The sequence below is a fragment of the Sceloporus occidentalis genome, unplaced genomic scaffold, assembly GCF_023333645.1.
Source record: "Sceloporus occidentalis isolate IW3139 unplaced genomic scaffold, rSceOcc1.0.p SCAF_3, whole genome shotgun sequence".
NCBI lineage: Eukaryota > Metazoa > Chordata > Lepidosauria > Squamata > Phrynosomatidae > Sceloporus > Sceloporus occidentalis.
The window spans coordinates 236,278,608-236,297,655 of record NW_028316983.1 but is presented as its reverse complement, the minus strand read 5'-3'; the positions used below and the strand labels follow the sequence as shown (position 1 = coordinate 236,297,655).

The window sequence follows — 19,048 nt, the reverse complement described above, 5'->3', positions numbered from 1 at the left end:
ACCTTCCCTCACTGTACACATCCTCCAGGAAATGCACTGGAGCCATATATGCAAATCTGCCATTTCCAATGAATTCTAAACAAAGAGCCCATCAAGCACCCGGGAGAAGCAGAAGGGAAGATAAGCCACTTTGTAGGATTGGTAATTGCTCTTCTCTACAGCACTCATCTTTCAGGCACCGCTGTCTCCCTGGAGATCTGCCATGCTCTCAATCTTCCAAGGTTGGATTTCCCATGAGCTCAAAGACAAATTTAAGCAATTAAGGATAATAAACAGTACAAGGAAGAGGCTTCAACTGCTGCAGTCTTGTTGACCTGAAAAGCAAGCAAGAGGCACAAAAGAATCCTGCTAAATCTGACAGCCAAAATGGCAAACAGGGACATAGAAGCTTTTTTGCTGGCATGCAGGGAGTAAATACCATGAAACAGTGATTCCCCAACCATCCTCCAGATGGTTTGGACTCTAGCCTCCAGAACTCCTGACTGTTGACAAGCTGACTGGGACTTTTGGAGGTTGCAGTCCAAAACATTTGGAGGACCAAAGTTTGAGGACCCCTGCCCTGAATTCCATTTGATCTTGGAAGCTAAGCAGGGCAAGCTCTGGTTAGCACTTGGGTAGGGGACCACCAATGAATTCTAGACCGTCAGTCGCCTATCGACTTATGGCAACCCCAAGAATTTCATAGGGTTTTCTTAGGCAAGGAATATTCAAGAAGTACTTTTACCAGTACCTTCCTCTGAAATATAGCCCACAGTATCTGGTATTCATTGGTGGCCTCCCATTCATGTACTAACCAGAGCTAACACTGGGTAGGTTCCAAGATCAGACTGGAACTGGTGAATTTAGGGTATTTAAGCTATAGGTTCAGCTTAGGGTTGCCATAAGTTGAAAATTACTTGAAGGCCCCCAACAAAGCACTATCCAACTGAATAATGACTTCTTGCTAGACATGTCTAGGATTAAGCGTTTGGGAAAGCTACCTTTCTAGATTAACGTTCCAAGCATGGCTGACAGATTCTGGGCGTTGAGGTCCAAAAAAGTAACTTTTCCACACTCCAAAAGGATTATTAATATGATCTCTCTCTGCAAATTATTGTAACTATGATCCAAACAGGCTAGTTAAATCAAGCACATCTGTATACAGCCAAGCGTGATGGCTTTGCTTTGAAAAAGGCACAAGAGCCTCTGAGAAATTATAAAGGAAAATAACTTTCTTTCTTTTTTTTTTACAAATTGTTCTTATTTTTTAAGACATCAATATCATATCATAACAGCAATATATAGTCAGTTTCCTTGTTGACCATCTGAAGCAGTTGACATTACCAATTCTGTCATTTTTAAATGTAAGCCTTGCAGACTTTAAACCCGCCATTCAGTCCTCCTTCAACAAAGAGCTGCCAACAAAGCCTGCAACTGAAAAGCTTTGCCACCCAAAACGCAGGGGGCCCCCTTGGCAATGTAACTCCCTGGAGATTGGCACCAGTTCCTCTCTGCCTCCCCCTTCTGCCCCCACTTCTTTCTGATTCAGCAAAGCCCTTGATAAGAAATGTCATCCATCCTTCACTGGGTAATTTTAGCCCCAGCAGATAAGAATCTCTATCAGGCTCAAACATATGGCAGGCTGCAGTAGAGCACACAGCAAATGAGCAAGGTAATTTATTTGCTTGTGCTAAGAGTAACCGAGGAGCACAGCAGGGAAGTCAGCACAGCAAGTGGCCAGGGCAGGGTGGGGGATGACAAGGGACTGACTTGACGTAACAGTGAGTGCCAAATTACACGCCAGTCTTAGGCACAGCCTGGCGCATGGAAAACATACGCAAATGAGAAAAACAAGGAGCTTCGAAGGGCATTTGGGCAAAACACCTTCATCAAAGCTGAATCCCACAGCATCAGCAGGGCTTCAAAATGTGCTTCTGTATTAAAATACCAAAAACAGAATCATCCAGGCCATAGTACAATGTGCCCTTGGTACCCGCTGGGATTTGGTTCCAAGAACACCCGTGCATAACAAAATCTGTGAATGCTTAAGTCCCATTACATGCAATGGTTAGTAAAATAGTGTTCCTTGTATAAAATAGCAAAAATCAAAGTTTGCTTTATGGCATTTATTTAAAAAAACATTTCTCAAGCTGCAGATAGTTGAATCTGTGGATCCAGAATCTGCAGATATGGTGGGGGGGGGGGGGTTGTATTTCTGATTTCTCTGTATGGTTGTGAAAGCTAGATAGTGAAAAAAGATGGCAGGAAAAGAATAAACACATTTGAAACATGGTGCTGGAGGACAGTTCTACAGAAACCAAAAGCCATGTCAAAAGTACAAATGATTGCATCTTAGAGCAAATCAAACCTGATCTCTCACTAGAAGCAAGGATGACTAAACTGAGGCTGTCAGTTTGGATGTATCCTGAGACAGGAAAACATGTTTGGCAAAAATATCATAATGCATTGGAAAAGTTGATAATGCTTGGCAAAAAGGAAGGCAATAGGAAAAGAGGAAAACAGCTTCACAAGGGGGTTGAGTCTATCAAAGAATCCATCCCTCTGAGTTGTAGGACCTGAGCAAGGCAGTTCATGAACAGGGATCTTGGAGACCTCTCTCTCATTGTTCAAGTCTTCAAGTCATTTCTGACTTATGGTGACCCTAAGGCAAATGTATCATGGGGTTTTGTTCAGAGGGGATTTACCTTTGCATTCCTCTGGGACTGAGAATGTGTGACTTGCTCAAGGTCACCCAACAAGTTTCCATGGCCAAGCAGGGATTCAAACCCTGATCTTTACACTCAAACCACTACACCACACTGCTGTGGGCTGTGCCATAACAGGGCTGCTATAAATCAAAGTCAACTCAGTGACCAATGACAACAAAAGATATTTAAATATCCACACACACCCAGTATGCTGTATAAAAATTACACAAAATGAGTAAATTTAAACATCTTTGTATGATTTAATCAGATTTTGCTAGTCGCACTGAAATGAAACTGCATCCCAAAGCAATTAATAGCTATGGAAGGACTGCTGGCTTCAAAGTTTTACCTCATAGCTACCAACTAGCATGTCTTCCATGCTCAACATGTCTTAAACTTGCAGCTTTTACTAGACACTAACCACATTCTTGAATCTTTCCCTGTACCCAGAGTGCTCAAAACTTTGATCAGATTTTTAAAATCCAGAAGACTAAGATTCTCAGCAGGTTCAATTCTCAGGCAGATACCCGATTCTGTGCTGGAGGTGGGGGAAATCCTCAAAAATAACCAGGTAATTTGGCATACATTAGATTATACCCACACATACTATACTGAAAGCACTGGGTTGTTTTAAGGGTGCATTGCTAGATATCATCAAAATACAAACTTTTTTTGGTTTAAGATTACCACTAACGGTCAACTCTATCATCTCCCACTACTCCACGAAACTTTCGAAACATTATTTTCCTGTAATATTAGTGCTGAGTGGATTGGGTCTAGACTTTCCTTTGAAAACAATCTATGGCATCCCTTGTGGATGGAAATTGCTGCATTTTATCAGTCTTTCCCTCCAGAATCAAAAATATCTTTGCTCTCTAGTCTAATTAGAATCACTGGGGGTTCTGTAGGGAGCTTGCCTCAATTATCTTGAAGGGCTCATTTGTTTTCCTCTGAAATGCTATTAACAGAGGATATTTTTAATTTCTCCCACTCAGAATAAGCACTATCAACCCACTTGCCATGAATCAAGTCAGATGTCTGTTTTTTAAAAGTAGAATGTAGATGATCATAAAGATCTGTGTATAGTTTCAGAGTCACCCTGATGGAGTAATCTAGGGTATACGCACATATTGTTGTTGCTGTGTGCCTTGTTTCTGACTTATGGCAACCCTAAGGTAACCCTAACATGGGGTTTTATTGCATCTGAGGAAGTAGACTGAAGTCTACGAAAGCTCATGCTGCCAATTTCTTTCTTTCAGTTAGTCGCAAAGGTGCTACAAGATCTCTCTACGTACATGGGATTTTATTGTCATTCTAAAAACTATATTGAGCAAAGCATAGCCTGTAAACCACCACCTTGTTTTCCCAGACACTCAAAAGTGGTAGGAAAAATAAAAAATAAAAATCTGATCTATACTGCTGAAATTCAGTGGCAAATTGCTAAATGTCTTAACACAGTGTAAATGACTAATCTAATCAATTGCTAATCTTAAATTCAAACCACACAGGGCCATTGACTAACCTAGTCAATGAGCTTGTCAATTACCAGTCAAGCAGAAATCTTGGCATTGTAAGCATTTCAAAGCATTTTTCCAGTTAAGTGGAACAGGAAACCTTTAATTTGCTGCTTCTGTTGCCACTGCTACTATCTGTGCTACCACATCATAGTAATTTGTGTGCATGTACATAGGCTATATTTCAGAGGAAGGAACTGGTAAAACCACCTCTGAGTATTCCTTGCCTTAAAAAACACTATGAAATTCATGGGGTAGCCATCCGTTAACAGACTACTTGAAGGCACAACTGCACACACACATACATGTGCTTTCCAAATGGCAACACCATGAATTTCATAGGATTCTTTTAGGCAAGGAATACTCAGAGGTGGTTTGCCATTTCCCTTCTCTGATAAGCTCCAGCACCTGGTAATTCTTGGCAGTCTCCCATCCAAATACTAACCATGGCACACCTTGCTTAGCTTCCAAGGAGCTGGTAATTCAATTGATTTAAAAATCAACATTTATAGAGTGATTTTATTTGTGTATATATAATACTTTTCTTATATGTTGATCTTAATGGAAATAGAATTTATGTAATAATATTTAAAGCAATAAAATTAATCAGTATTTTCAAATGGCCATTAATTTATTATTAGCAGATGAGGGAATGGGATTTCATTCCTTAACAATAAACTTTTTGGTTACATTAAAATGCATATACTTTTAATGTTTGTATTAAAAAAAGCATACTTCTCCATTTTAACATATTCTACTTGCCTATCTATTTTTCTTAATTTATCTACTTTTACATTTTTATTTTTGTGTAATCTACCTGACAGAAACAACTTGAAGACACACAACAGCAACCACCCCACTTTCCCCTTAGACCATATTCCTTCAAACAGGCAACCAAGTAGATATCCAATCAGAAAAATGGCCCCCAGACCTATGGATGTTGCCAACACCTGGTAAAAGATTCACCATATCCATATATACCACATGTGAGAATCATTTGGTTTCAAGGTTTTGGATGACAACTCACACAACCTTTTGTCACTGGGCATACAGGACAGACCAAGGCCACCCATTCTAGTATCTACTAATAGCAATCACATTTTTTCAAGTGATGGTTTTTACGTACATTGATAGCACAGGAAGGAACACAAATGGATGGTACTACTTTCCGTTAGCCTTTTGATCAAAGAGTCTAGTGATGAACTTACTCCATTCTGAAAGATGGTAGCAACTCTTGTCATTATCAGACTTTATTTTAAAGCCTTCCTTCAACTCTGCAGTGAATGTTTTTTCAGGGGATTCCACACAATATACAATATGGCATACCACTGTAATAGATAGTGGTACACATCTTGAACAGTTCCCCATTTACAAAAGCAAAGATGATTGAAATAAATACTTATCATCCAAGTATGCTGTTGGTACTGATGGAAAACAGAAAGCCATGAAAGCTATATTTCCAATAAGTTAGCAAGATTTGTTTTACTCAACCTTTGTAAGATGGCTCCATTTTGGAATTTTTTTTTAATAAATCACCTCTCTCACTAACTGAGCATTCTTTAATATATTTTTCTCTTTAAGCAGTTGGATGAATTTTTCCACTGCCAACCCATCAACTGAATGTTAAGGAAAATCCCTGCTAGATCAAAGCATATCAAATAGCCTTTTCTCAAGTACAGGATTCATTTTACTCATATCAGGATCAGGTGAATAAAACATGTAGATAATTCAGTATAACCACAGATGCAATATAATATAAAATATAATATTTGCCCTGGTATCAGCCAACAGATGTATATGGGATTTAAGTCATCCAGCATTGTGCCATTGATCACATCCAAGGCACTAGCGAAGTATGGAATGAATTACAGGACAGGTACCACATTTAAATCCATATCACCCAAATACTAAGGGTATAGGTCTTAAGAACTGCATGTTCCTGATATATTGAAGCTTGAGTGATCATCAAAAATCTTAGCACAGTATGCAAAGGCATATTGCAGCATCTTTGAGACTAACTGTACAAAAGAAGTTGCAGCAGGAGCTTTCGTAGACTTGGTCTTCATCCTTAGATACATCTAAAGAAGTAGACCAAGGTGCATTCTGGACAGGCCCTATGAGGCGCCGTTGTTAGGTGTGAGGGGCGGCGCTTCCTGACGCACCTTGCCCCTTGCACATAACGAGGGCGTCAAAATGGCGGCGCCCTATACAGATGGGTGCCGCCATTTTGACATGACGGACACCTAGCGTCCGCACATCTTGGCGCCCTTGTGATGCCGCGGACGTCACAATGGCGCTGCAAGATGAACCCGCTTTTTGCGGGTTCTTTTTGCTGCATGGAGGAGCCACGCAGTTTGTCCGCTGCGGCTCTTTCGCGTGGCGAACATGGGCGGCGGCAGACCGCCCTTTTGGGCAGTCTGTAAAGCGCCCAAGTCTACAAAAGCTTATGCTACAACTTAATGTGAAGACTACTGGTCCATCTATACTCCTAGGTCTGCTACAGATCCTTTAGCTAGAGGGGTCGAAGATGGAAACCAAAACTTATATGTAACTTGTGCACTTCACCACCAAACTACAGCTCCCTTTCCTAATCTTGTAAGGTAGGCTAGGATTCTTAATATTGGGCCGAAAGAAAAGTGGCTCAGCTAGAGAAATGTAGTCGTTTCATGGGCTTGAGATCTGAACTAGAGGGTCCTAAAAGTCAATATCAAATTTCTTCACAGCGGTGTAAAAGGAACTGTGTTGTGGAACTCCCTTGAATACGCCAAAGTCATGCTCCAGTCCTAAGGACTGGACCACAGCTTTGGCACAGCTTCTGGCCTCTTAGGACGCATGCATCATTTAAACACCATACCTCCAATGTGACCTGAAGCAGCTTTATTTTGGCCTGTCTGTATGTGCTCAAAGTCTGGAGTGGTGGCTCTGTGCTGAAGCTGAATTTCATTACTTTCAACATGAGATTATAACATGGTTAAATGTTATGTTATGGTTAAATGGTCAAAATTCTGAACCAATTATCATGTAAAATTCAAAGAAATTCAGCCTCAAGTTATGCTTTAATGATAGGAGCATAATTAAATACACATAAAAATATGGGAGTTGCTATACAGATGTGACCAATTAAACAGCAATACATATCATCCATCTCCAAATATCTTTCCTCAGTCCTGCACAAAAAGACAGTACAGTCATTGCCTAAATGCAGCCATATTTCTTTTACAGTGGATTCTGTTCCACCTCCAAAGCAGAGAACACCCTATTTTTACTTTGACCATTTTATCCAGTGACCTTTCTTATGTCCTGAGCCCAGTTTTCCTAACAGCCACTGAAATCTATCAGCCGCTCAATTTGCCATCATCAGCTATGATGGGTGGTTTGATGGACAACAAGCGAACCGATTAACCTCTGAGCAGCATAAGTGCACTTCAAACATTACAGGGATGTCTTTACATTGCAAAATGCTTTGGAGATGACCGGCAACCCAATCTTAAATTACTAGCAGAGGTTAAAAGGAACTGTAATTACAGTGGTTTGGTATGGTCAGACAAATGGGATAGGGCTATGAACATCTGCCAGTAAGGCTTTTCACACAGTCCCCAAGCCCCCAGTAAGTTTGTTGCCAATGCAACATTTTGCCAGCATTTGCCAGTTATGTGTTGTGCTTGCCAGTTATGTGTTATATATTAATCTGTTGTTGTTCCTTTACTTGATCCATAAGGAGGGGTGGGTAAGAAATAAATATTATTTTTAATGATCATGGCTGCTGTGGATCATTTCGCTCCAAGGTCAAAACAAGGTGCCCAACCATGTGATTGAGGCTGAGCACCTTGTTCTGACCTCAGAAGAGAACAAGCCACTGGGGTGGCAGCTGCATTGGGCTGCACAATGGGACAAATATGTGAATAGCTGCTCAGCATTAGCAGACTAAAACAATGGGGAGGTCGAGGCAGCTCCGGGTCCAGGATACTCCAGGCTGCCTACACAGTAACCTGACTAGTGCAGACAGGGCCAAAGTCAGCCTTGATAACTCACCTTGATCCAATTTTCAACCCCACCTACTTTGCAGGGTTGTTCTCATGAAGGGGAAATGCATGCTGCCTTGAGCATTTTGGAGGAAGGACCAAATAAAGAGATGACAAAGACAGCAATACATACAGAAAAAGATATGCATCAAAAAACTCCAGAAGTGTGGTGCTCAAGAGGACACACCACTGTTGGTAATAGACGTGAAGATATCCAGGGATGTAGCTAAAGAAGGGATAAACTGAGGGACACTAAAAATCATCCACATCTAGAACTCATCTATTTGCTGTGTTTGCCATTTCCTTAGTCACTTTGCCTGCCTCTGTTCTTTAGATGCTAAAGTAAATGCTGAACTGATATTTTAGGTTACTGCAATGTCAGAAATTTGGGAACTGAAGGAAAATGTCATGGAGATGTTGGTGAAATCTTATGGGGGGAGCCCTCAATGTCTTCATTTTGATCCCCTGCCTTGCCTGTCCTGGCCACTATCTTGGATTAATTTCATTTATTACCTGCATAGTTCCCTGGTTTCCTCCTGGCTTTGGCTTCTTCATATCACATTTTGCAAGTGCTTCAAATCCTCTGCTCCGTCCCTGTGTCAGTCAGTTTGCAGTCTGTTCTCCTTCTTTCTTTCCATTCCCTTTGGTGAGTTATCCATTATTTTCTTAGGATGGGATGCAACCATAAGCTTCCTCTTGCTTCTCCCTCTTATCATCCAAGGAACAATTCAGTGGTTAGCATCTCTTTTGGGGTGATAACTCCATCTCTGATCTCCTTTTGCAATATTTTTTTTAAAAAACAAGAACATCCTTATGCAAAATTCTTCTTATTTCTGAAAGAACAATAATATTCCAAGGCTACTTTTCAATGGAAGATATAATAGCTTCTCCTTTGTGAAGATGGACACACCTGTGAAGAAAAGAAGCAGGTTATCATCATCAACCTTTTCCCCCCAATCTGGGACTCAATATAATGTATAAAAGTTAATGAAAACAGCTAAAAACCTACTGACAGAGAAACAAAACTGCATGCTTCCACATATGATCAATAGGGGCTGTGTATATATGTGCCTTCAACTTTCCTGTCAACTTATGCTGACCCCATTAATTTCATAGGTTTTTTTTTAGGCAAATAATACTTAGAGGTGATTTTGCCAGTTCTTTTCTTTGAAATATAGCCTACAGTGACAGAAATTTGTTGGTGGTCTCCCATCCAAGTACTAACTAGGGCTGACCCTGCTTAGCAGACATGATCTGGTACCTTTAGGGTACTGGGCAAGTTCAATGAGGGCTACAGGCCTATATTTTCCAAATACCCAATTTCAAAGAATAGAAAGAAATATAATCAAGATACTCAACAGGGTACAGTGTGTGTGTGTGTGTGTGTGTGTGTGTGTGTGTGTGTGTGTGTATATATATATATATAGTGCACATATAGCATATATGTATGTATAGAGTACAGGTCTCCACATTTTCATCTCAACAACAAAACAAGGCACACACAACCAGAGTGGGTAGCACATACCCTGTATTGTCACCATCCCAAAATGCAAATTAAAATATAAATAAACTAAAACAAGGCAAAACACATTCCAAGAAGTTTGAATCGTCTATAAAAGAAAATTCTGTGTATCTGTGCCTCTGTAGGGTTGTTGGGTGCATTCAAGTCGCTACTGGCTTATGATAACCGTAAGGTGAACCTATCATGGGGTTTTCTTGGCAAGAATTGTTCAAAGGGGGTTTGTCATTGCCTTCTCCTGAGGCTGAGAGAGTGTGACTTGCCCAAGGTCACCCAGTGGGTTTCATGGCCAAGCAAGGAACTCTAGTCTCTAGAGTTGTAGTTCAACACTCAAACCAGTACACCGTGCTGGTTTTGTAAAAACAAAACAAAACAAAACGGCCTGCAAATCATCATCATCATGGCCACCAGTTTCAATTTTGGCCACTTTTTGATGTCAGCACAGTATTTGCTTGTGGGACGAACAACAGTTCTGGGAGGGGCAGATTCTTGATCAAACTATGTTAACCACCTCTAATGTACAAGGGAATCTTTCTCTTCTTCACTCTTTCTATCTCTGCAATCAGGTACCCTGGCTTTTAAAAAATATTATTATTAATTTCATTCTATTAATACATTGTTACTCTACTCAACATGACCACTTCTTTGCACTGGAACCCTGGCTTTTGAACACAGATTGCACTGAGAAAAGGGATCATGATATTCATGACTGCATCTTACTTTGTGTTCTCAGTTCTAGCCTTTAGACATACTCATAATATAGAGTTATCAAGAGGAGTACATGCATATAGGAACTAGCTCTAAATCTCAGTTTGGGCACATAGCTCTCTAACGTCTTCTCCTGGACCCTGCTAGCAATTATGGGGAATTCTTATTCTTGCTTGGACTATGACTCTGGAGATTAGGGTTCCATTCCCTGCTTGGCCATGGAAACCCACTTGGTGATATTGGGGGGAGTCACATACTCTCAGCCTCAGAAAACCCTATGACAGGTTCACCTTAGGGTTGTTGCAAGTCTGAAATAACTTAAAGGCACACACCAAGGAAAAAGAACATGCAACTCAGTACTAATTTCACTGCATTCTTTGCAACTTCAAGAAGTTTATCACACTAGCGAGATTCCATGGGAAAATGGGAGTTAAACTAGATTTAAACCAAAGAAAACCCAGAAATGCTCAAAGTTTATCACATGACATCACAGTTAACAGGAAATAACGTGAAGTTAATCTGAACGCAAAGCAGAGAAAACCAGCAGCTTACTGAAAGTAAAGCTGCCGTTTTAATCTTCTTTGTGTTCGGACTAATTTCACATTATTTCACTTGGGCAGTCCCTAGTGTGGTAAACTAACCAAATGTACAAATTTGGTTTAAATTCGAATGTAATTTAAATCACGTCTAACTCCCGTTTTCCTAAGGGATCTCTCCTAGTGTGATAAAGTAGTGAGACATGCAGATCCAGCTCCATTACAGCACTGAAACAAAACTTGGCAGTCATAGACTTGACATGGAATGCAAGGGTTATCCAGTCCAACCCCCTGCTATGCAGGAATACACAAAGCACTCCTGACAGATGGCCATTCAGCCTCTGTTTAAAGACATCCAAAGAAGGAAATTCTACCACCTACCATGAGGCAGCCTACTTCACTGTCAAAGAACTCTTACTATCAAGAAGATCTTCTTAATGTCTAAGAGGAATCTCTTTTCTTGCCATGGGCTGATGTCCTAGGTTGCATCTACACTGTAGAAATAAAGCAGTTTGACACCACTTTAACTGCCATGGCTCCATCCTACAGAATCCCCGGATTGGTAGTTTTGTGAGGCACCAGCACTCTTTGGCAGAGAAGACGAAAGACCTGCAAAACTACAAACCCCAGGATTTCACAGGATGGAGCTAAAGTGGTGTCACACTGCCTTATTTCTACAGTATAGATGCTCCCCTAATCTCAGAAGCAGGAGAAAACACTGCTAATACAATGGATCCTTGATATCCAGTGGAGTTTGGTTACAGATTCCCTGTGGATACCGAAATCCATGGATGCTCAATTCCCATTAAAAACAATGCACAGTAAAATGGTGCCCCTTATATCTGTGACAACTGCTCTCAAATAGACTCTGCAAGTTTCTTTTTGGCTAAAGAAAATTCAGCTAGATAAGCTGTGATTGCTAAGGATGCAACAATCCAGTCATAAGCCTGGTGCAGTAACAACAGCATTTGGAAGGAACTGCCTGCCCTGTCCAAGGAGGACCCAGTAGATAACTCCTCCATGTCTCTGTATGTATGGAGTGCAACAGACTTACTCCTTGCCTCTTAATGCAGAGATACAGCAAAACCACCAAACCGCAGGGGAGGCTGTTTGCCCTCTCTCTGCTGGATCAACTCATTCAGTAAATTGTTCAGAACCACAGAGACTCACCTGAATGTAGGAAATGCTCACTCTCATATACTCAGAAAGAAACCTTCTCAGGAAACCTCATTCCGTGCTTTGAAATTAATTGAGAAAGCAAGTGAACCATCACAGTTGAAGGGATCAACTTGACTTCAAATCCCACCTCAGCCATGAATCACAGGCTGCATCTCCACTGAGATATTAATGCAGTTCGATAAAGCTTTAAGAGTAAGTGTGGCATGGTGGTTTGAGCACTGGTGGTTTGAGCTCTGGAAACCAGGATTCGAATCCCTGCTCAGCCATGTAAACCCATTGAGTAACTTTGGGCAAGTCACACTCTCAGCTTCAGAAAATGGCAATGGCAAGCCTCCTCGGAAGAAACCTGCCAAGAAAACTGTGATAGGTTCACCTTCATTGTTCCATCCTGTCCATTCCTGAGGTTTGTAGTTTGTTGTGGCACCAGAGCTCTCTGACAGATTAGGCTAAATTATCTCACAAAACTACAAATCCTAGAATTCCACAGCAATGAGCCATGGCAGTTAAAGCAGTGTCAAACTGCATTAATTCTGCAGTGCAGATACAGCCACAGGCAGGATACAGACCACCCCTTTGGGGAAGCCTGCAGCCGCCCCTTTGTGCCACAGTGGGGCCAGGGCAGCCACAGTGGCAGCCCAAAGGTCCCAATCCGGCACTTTTCGGGACCAGGGAGAAGTGGCAAAATGCCGCTTCTCCCTTGTCCCGAAAAGGGGTGTCCTTGGGGCTTCATGCCCCTGGACAACCCAGGGAGCCGCTGCCAGGAGAGAAAGGGGCCGCTTGGCCCTTTCCCCCGGCTTCATTCCCACAGCATTTGGTGGCTGTGGGAATGAGGCGCTCCCCAAGAAGGAGCTCCTTCTGGCACTGCTGTTAGGCCACGACAAGTGGCCTGATGCAGCGCGAAGACGTCATGCCTACAGTGTGCTGTTTGGATGCGGCGCGGCAGCCCATGTGCACAGGGTGCCACAATTTTGACGTACGGAAGACCTACTAGGGTTGCGGGGTGTCTGTAAGAGATGCCCCGAGGCAACCCTAACACGTCATCAGTACGTGCTATGGTGCCAGTCTGTACCGTGCCACAGAATCATAAAATGGAAACTCCCATAGAGTTGGAAGGGACCCCAAGGGCCATCTGGTTCAACCCCTTGCCATGCAGGAATCCCCAAATAAAGCACTCCTGAAAGACAAAGGCCAAAATAACCCAGTCCTTACCTTCAACCTCACCAACCCAACAAGGTTTGTATAAGGATGAGGTGGGGGGAAAGTTACAAACTCAGCCCTTGAGGGATTTGGTGGAAAGACAAAACCAAATGCGTAATAAATGGAAGTAAGTCTCTATGGACTTTTAATTGAGAAATGTCCAAAGCTGTCAGAAACTGGGGAAACAATGACAGAGAGTATGTTGGTAAGTGCCATGGCTCCACCACACCACCGAAATGAAATGAAATCATTTCATTTATTATTTCCAGACCCTCTAATGCAGCCATCTTACCTGTATGATGTATTTGTTCTCACCAAATATATTCTTTGTTGGAATATATATTTTATATATTTTACATTTCTTATTGGAATATAAAAACACACACCTTTCATCTTCCTGACAGTAAGAGCTGTTCGATAGTGGAACACACTTCCTTGGAGTGTAGTGGAGTCTCCTTCCTTGGAGGTCTTTAAGCAAAGGCTGGATGGCCATCTGTCGGCTATGCTTTGATTGAGAGTTCCTGCATGGCAGGGGGTTGGTCTGGATAGCCCTTGAGGTCTCTTCCAACTCTATGATTCTATGATATTCCCCTCTCTTGAAACATTTTGCTTTATTATGTTTTTTTTTTTAATCTTTATGGTTGATACTACATGTTGTTTTTTGGTGGTTTGTTTTTTGATGATTTCCTTTGTTGAAGATAGACATGATTTGTCTTTCTTAATTGGTATAAATATAAGTATCATAAAAGTTTTATTATTTCAAAAAAATTTTTTTTAAATTAACTTTATTGTTAAAATAAATCAATACAAATCCATACATATGTACAATAAATATATTACAAATTAAGAATAAAGGAATATGATTAAATGGGCCAAAAAATATTGGGCACACTATTCAAATGTCCCAATGGGGAAAAGTTTGGAAAAAAATATAAAATAAAAATTGAAATGCCAACGTTTTCTTCTAAATTATCAATTTTTCTGCTTTGTTTTTAATTGCAGTATTTCACTTAATCTAGCAGGTGTGCATTCCTGAATGGCAGCAGGGCTGGACTAGATACCCTTTGTGGTCTCTTCCTCCAATCCTATGATTCTATGCCATTTCAAACAAAACACCAAAGGCTTTGAAAGGATGCAACAGCCTTTGGTGTTTACCAAAAAGGGGCATGGATTAAGAAGGGTTGAGAAACACTCGTTCATTTTAAAGAAGCTCCTTTGCAGAAAAGCACTCCTAAGCCAGAATGGAACGTGCAGCGCACGTAGCATGCTAACTCAAGTTTCAAGTTACCCTCCTCTCCCAGAGAGCGATACTTCACAGTGAATGAGTAGTGCAGAGCTGCTCACTCAGTGCCCACTTTCCTTCTCTCTCTTTTTCCCTTCTCATGTCCTGGTCCACTGAATCAGGATGAGGAATCATTATTTGGTTTCAGAAGCAAATCAGAGGCCTCATATATGGAGGTGGCAATGTTTGGGAAGAGAAGTTGCATTTGCAGGCCAAATGACAGGGACAGTGGAAAATGTGCCATTGGAAAATACTACTGGTTCTTTGCAAAGTTCCCTATAAAAGTCACTTTTTCAGACTACAGCTGCCACTGCAGCTGCTAGAAATATCCAGCCTGTATAGAGAGCTGGTGTGGTATAGTGGTTTGAGCACTACACACTCTATTGGCCTGGCAAAAACTGAAAAACATCTTTCAGGTGTAGGCTTTATGATCAAAAACTCCATTGCCTCCAAACTCGAAACCTGCCAACAGGTCACTCTGATAGCATTATCTCCTTACGCCTCCCACATATTGTTCTCTTCAGTATATATGCCCCAACTATGCAAGATGACCCTGTGGAGAAAGACAAATTCTACTCAAACCTACACCACCTTATACTAAAGGTCCCTGCAGAAGACAAAATCATTATCCTTGGTGACTTCAATGACAGAGTAGGAAAGAACTTTGAAGCCTGGAAAGGTGTTTTAGGTAAGCATGGTGTTGGAAACTGTAATGATAACGGACGCCTCCTGCTAGAGTTTTGTGCAGCAGCTGACTATTACAACCTGAATGCATCCCCGATCCAAACAGTGGCACCTCATTGACTATGTCCTAGTGCACCAGAGAAATATTTGCGATGTCCGTCAAACCCGAGTGATGCCCAGTGCAGAATGTCAAACAGATCATCACCTTAGGATTCTCCCTCAATACAAACCAAGACTGGATTGATGAAAACAACCAAGAGATCCAGGAGCTGTTGGCAAAGAAGAGAACTGCTCACCAGGCACACCTCACTCAGCCATCCTGCCATGTAAGAAAAGCAGCCATTCGCCTCGCATGTAGTCAACTCCAACAAAAACTCCGAGAGATTCAGAACAAGTGGTGGATCAATTTAGCAGAAAAGACACAACGTTGTGCAGATCTGGGTGACTCCAGAGGATTTTATGAAGCTCTTAAAGCAGTGTTTGGACCTAAATATCAGGTCCAAAGCTCCCTATACAGTACAGATGGTCAAACACTAATTACAGATAAAGCTTCCATTCTGAACCGATGGGCTGAACATTTCCAAAGTCTCTTTAGTGCCAACCGAGTAGTTCAAGGCTCAGCTATTCAACATATGACACAACAACCAATGAAAAATGAATTGGACATAGCTCCCACTTTGGAAGAAACCCTTAAGGCCATAAAGCAGATGAAAATAGGTAAGGCAGCCGGGATTGATGGAATTCCACCTGAAACTTGGAAACATGGAAGTCATGTACTCCATGCTAAATTCCACGAACTTGTGAGTTGCTGGGAAAAAGGTGAACTGCCATCAGATCTCCGAGCTGCAGTCCGTGAGCTGCTTTTTGCTGACGATGCTGCTCTCATTGCCCATACAGAAGCAGCTCTGCAGCGCCTAACATCCTGCTTTGCAACAGCTGCAGAGCTGTTTGGGCTGGAAGTCAGCCTGAAGAAAACGGAAGTTCTCTACCCGCTTGCACCACAGGAAGAACACTACCATCCTCAGGTCACTGTAGGCAAATCTGTGCTTAAGTCCGTTCAGCAGTTCGCCTACCTGGGAAGTATCATCTCCTCAGACGCCAAGATTGATAAAGAGATCGATCACAGATTAGCAAAGGCATATAGTGCATTTGGAAGGCTTCATAAAAGAGTCTGGAGTAACAAACACTTGAGGCGAAGCACCAAAACCTGTGTGTATAGAGCCATTGTACTGTCTATTCTCCTCTATGGGTCTGAAACATGGGTCACCTATCGCCAACACCTACGACTCCTTGAACGCTTTCATCAGCGCTGTTTACGCACAATTCTAAATATACACTGGACTGACTATGTGACAAATGTTGCTGTCCTTGAACAAGCAGGGATCACCAGCATTGAGGCCATGCTATTGAGGACACAGCTGCGCTGGGCAGGACACGTTGCTAGGATGAAGGACCATCGCCTTCCAAAAATAGTATTCTACAGTGAACTTGCCACGGGTCAGCGTAAGAGGGGCACTCCAAAGAAGAGATACAACGACTCCCTGAAACAACATCTCAGGCTCGGCCAAATTGATCACCAACAATGGTCCGCCCTGGCCTCGTACCGGGGGGCATGGAGACGCACTATCCATGATGATGCAGCCCTCTTTGAAAGCTCATGCCGAATGAGTCTCGAAGAGAAATGACAACACAGAAAGAACCACAACCCGGAAACATCACCCAAACACACTTTCTGCTGCGCTTTCTGCAACCGGACTTGTTTATCTCGGATTGGCCTTTTTAGTCATCAACGTGCTTGTAGAAAGTGCGGGATGAGTCCTTCCTGAATCTTCGTTCGTGAAGAAAAGTCAGAGATGACTCTGGAGAGCAGGGTTTGAATCCTGGCTCAGCTACGAAAACCTACTGGATGAACTTGGACAAGTCACAATCTCTCAGTTTCAGAGGATGGCAATGGCAAACCCCCTCTGCAGAAAGTTGCCAAGAAAACCCTGTGATAGGTTCACTTTAGGGCTGCCATAGGTCGCAAACACGAAGGCACAAAACAAGAACAAATAGCTTTTGGGCATGTTGCCAGAGGGGCTATGGGGGTTGTACCCTCCCCAAGTAACTTTTCCAAGGACAGTAGGTCCTTGGTTTCCACTGGGGTTTGGTTTCAGGACTACCACCCCTGTGGATACCAAAATCTGTGGATACTCAAGTCCCATTAAATATAATGGCAAAGCAAAATGGCATCCCTTATATAAAAAGCCAAAATCAAGGTTTGCCTTTTGGAATTTCTATTTTTGGGAGAATGTTTTCATGGATTCTTGAATCCATGGATAAAAGAATCAGTGGATATGGCCTAACTGCACCTGTAACTATACCTGCAGAACTTAAGGAGAATCCTCAAACCTGGTTTCCCAGACTATATTTATTCATTATCCTAGCCAGCTAAGCAAAGAAATAAAAATAGCGTGTGCAGAAGAAAATAGTAAAATGCATAAACTTATTAACAGAAAGCACTTAAAGAAGCAAAGAAATTATCTTCTTTCCTATCCTTCCCCATCTGTTATCTTCTTGGTCCTTTTCTTTAGTTCCTACTCCTTCAGACTTGTTTTTATAGCTGTCAATAATCTTAATGTGTGTATGTGCCTTCAAGTCACCTGTTGCCTTATGGCGATCTCATGAATTTCATAGGGTTTTCTAAGGAAAGGAATACGCAAAAGGTTTTGCCAGTTCCTTTTTCTGAAATATAGCCTATGGTACCTGGTATATGTTGGTGGTCTTCCATCCAAGAATAAAGCAGGGCTGACCCTGCTTAGCTTGCAAGATCAGAGAGGATCTGGTGCTTTTGGGGGTGTTTAGGCCTAGCAACAATCTTAATACTTACTTTGTACAGTATTGCCTTAACAATGGACATAGCACCTGAGAGTACAAAAAGACCAGTCCCTGGGCTTACCACCTACCACTCAAAATAAGGGGTGCAAACGGGGGAGGTTATGAGTTGTTGTTCTTGTGCAGGCAACTGGAAGTCAGAAATCTTTGATATACAGGCTGAGTCTGCTTTTTGATGGTTCAATATACACAGACTTTGTTTCATGCACAAAGTTATCTAAAATATTACGTGTATAAAATTATCTTCAGAATATGTGCATGTGGTGAATATGAACATTAATTCTGTGTTTAGACTTGGGTCTCATCTCCAAGGTATCTCATGCAAATAAAGGCATTAAAATACAATATAAAACAGCTTATTTTTGAAATTAAAGAGTCTCTGGACATAAAACACATCCTTCTACCTCCTTTTGAAAGCCTCTCTAATTTCCATTTTGCAAATATTATGCTCTGAAGCTTTTATCAAGATGTTTTTTCTTCCGTCTGAATCACAGAACACACGTAAATCTGTTTATTCCAGAAAGCTCCTCCTTTCAGGCACTGCAATGTCAGGATTAAAAGCATGGGTAGCTGGCGTGCTGAAAATAGAACCACGCACCTAATCGCAGAGAGGTATATATAGGACAAATATCAAGGTAATGGCTTGGGATCGAAGGTCCAGATGAATAATGTATTTGTTTTTCCTGCTGTGCAGTGCTTTCCTCTGACCTATCACTGTTTGAATAACTCAATGGACACTCCAATTACTCCTTGTTGCTTTTCGGAGAACTGGAACTCAAGAGCAGTACGTCGAATCAAGCCAACCGAGGAACACTGGAAAAATACCCCTTGCTGCCAATCCCTACT

At 41.8% G+C, this 19,048-nt stretch overlaps 1 long non-coding RNA gene across 1 annotated transcript in view; it reads right to left on the bottom strand.

Moving 5' to 3' along the window:
* Positions 1-19,048, bottom strand: part of LOC149317643 (uncharacterized) — a 119,330-nt gene that overhangs the window by 65,586 nt on the left and 34,696 nt on the right. The window contains exon 2 of the long non-coding RNA XR_016280750.1: positions 8,737-9,133. This is a non-coding gene — a long non-coding RNA (uncharacterized LOC149317643). The remainder of the gene's footprint in view (positions 1-8,736; positions 9,134-19,048) is intronic.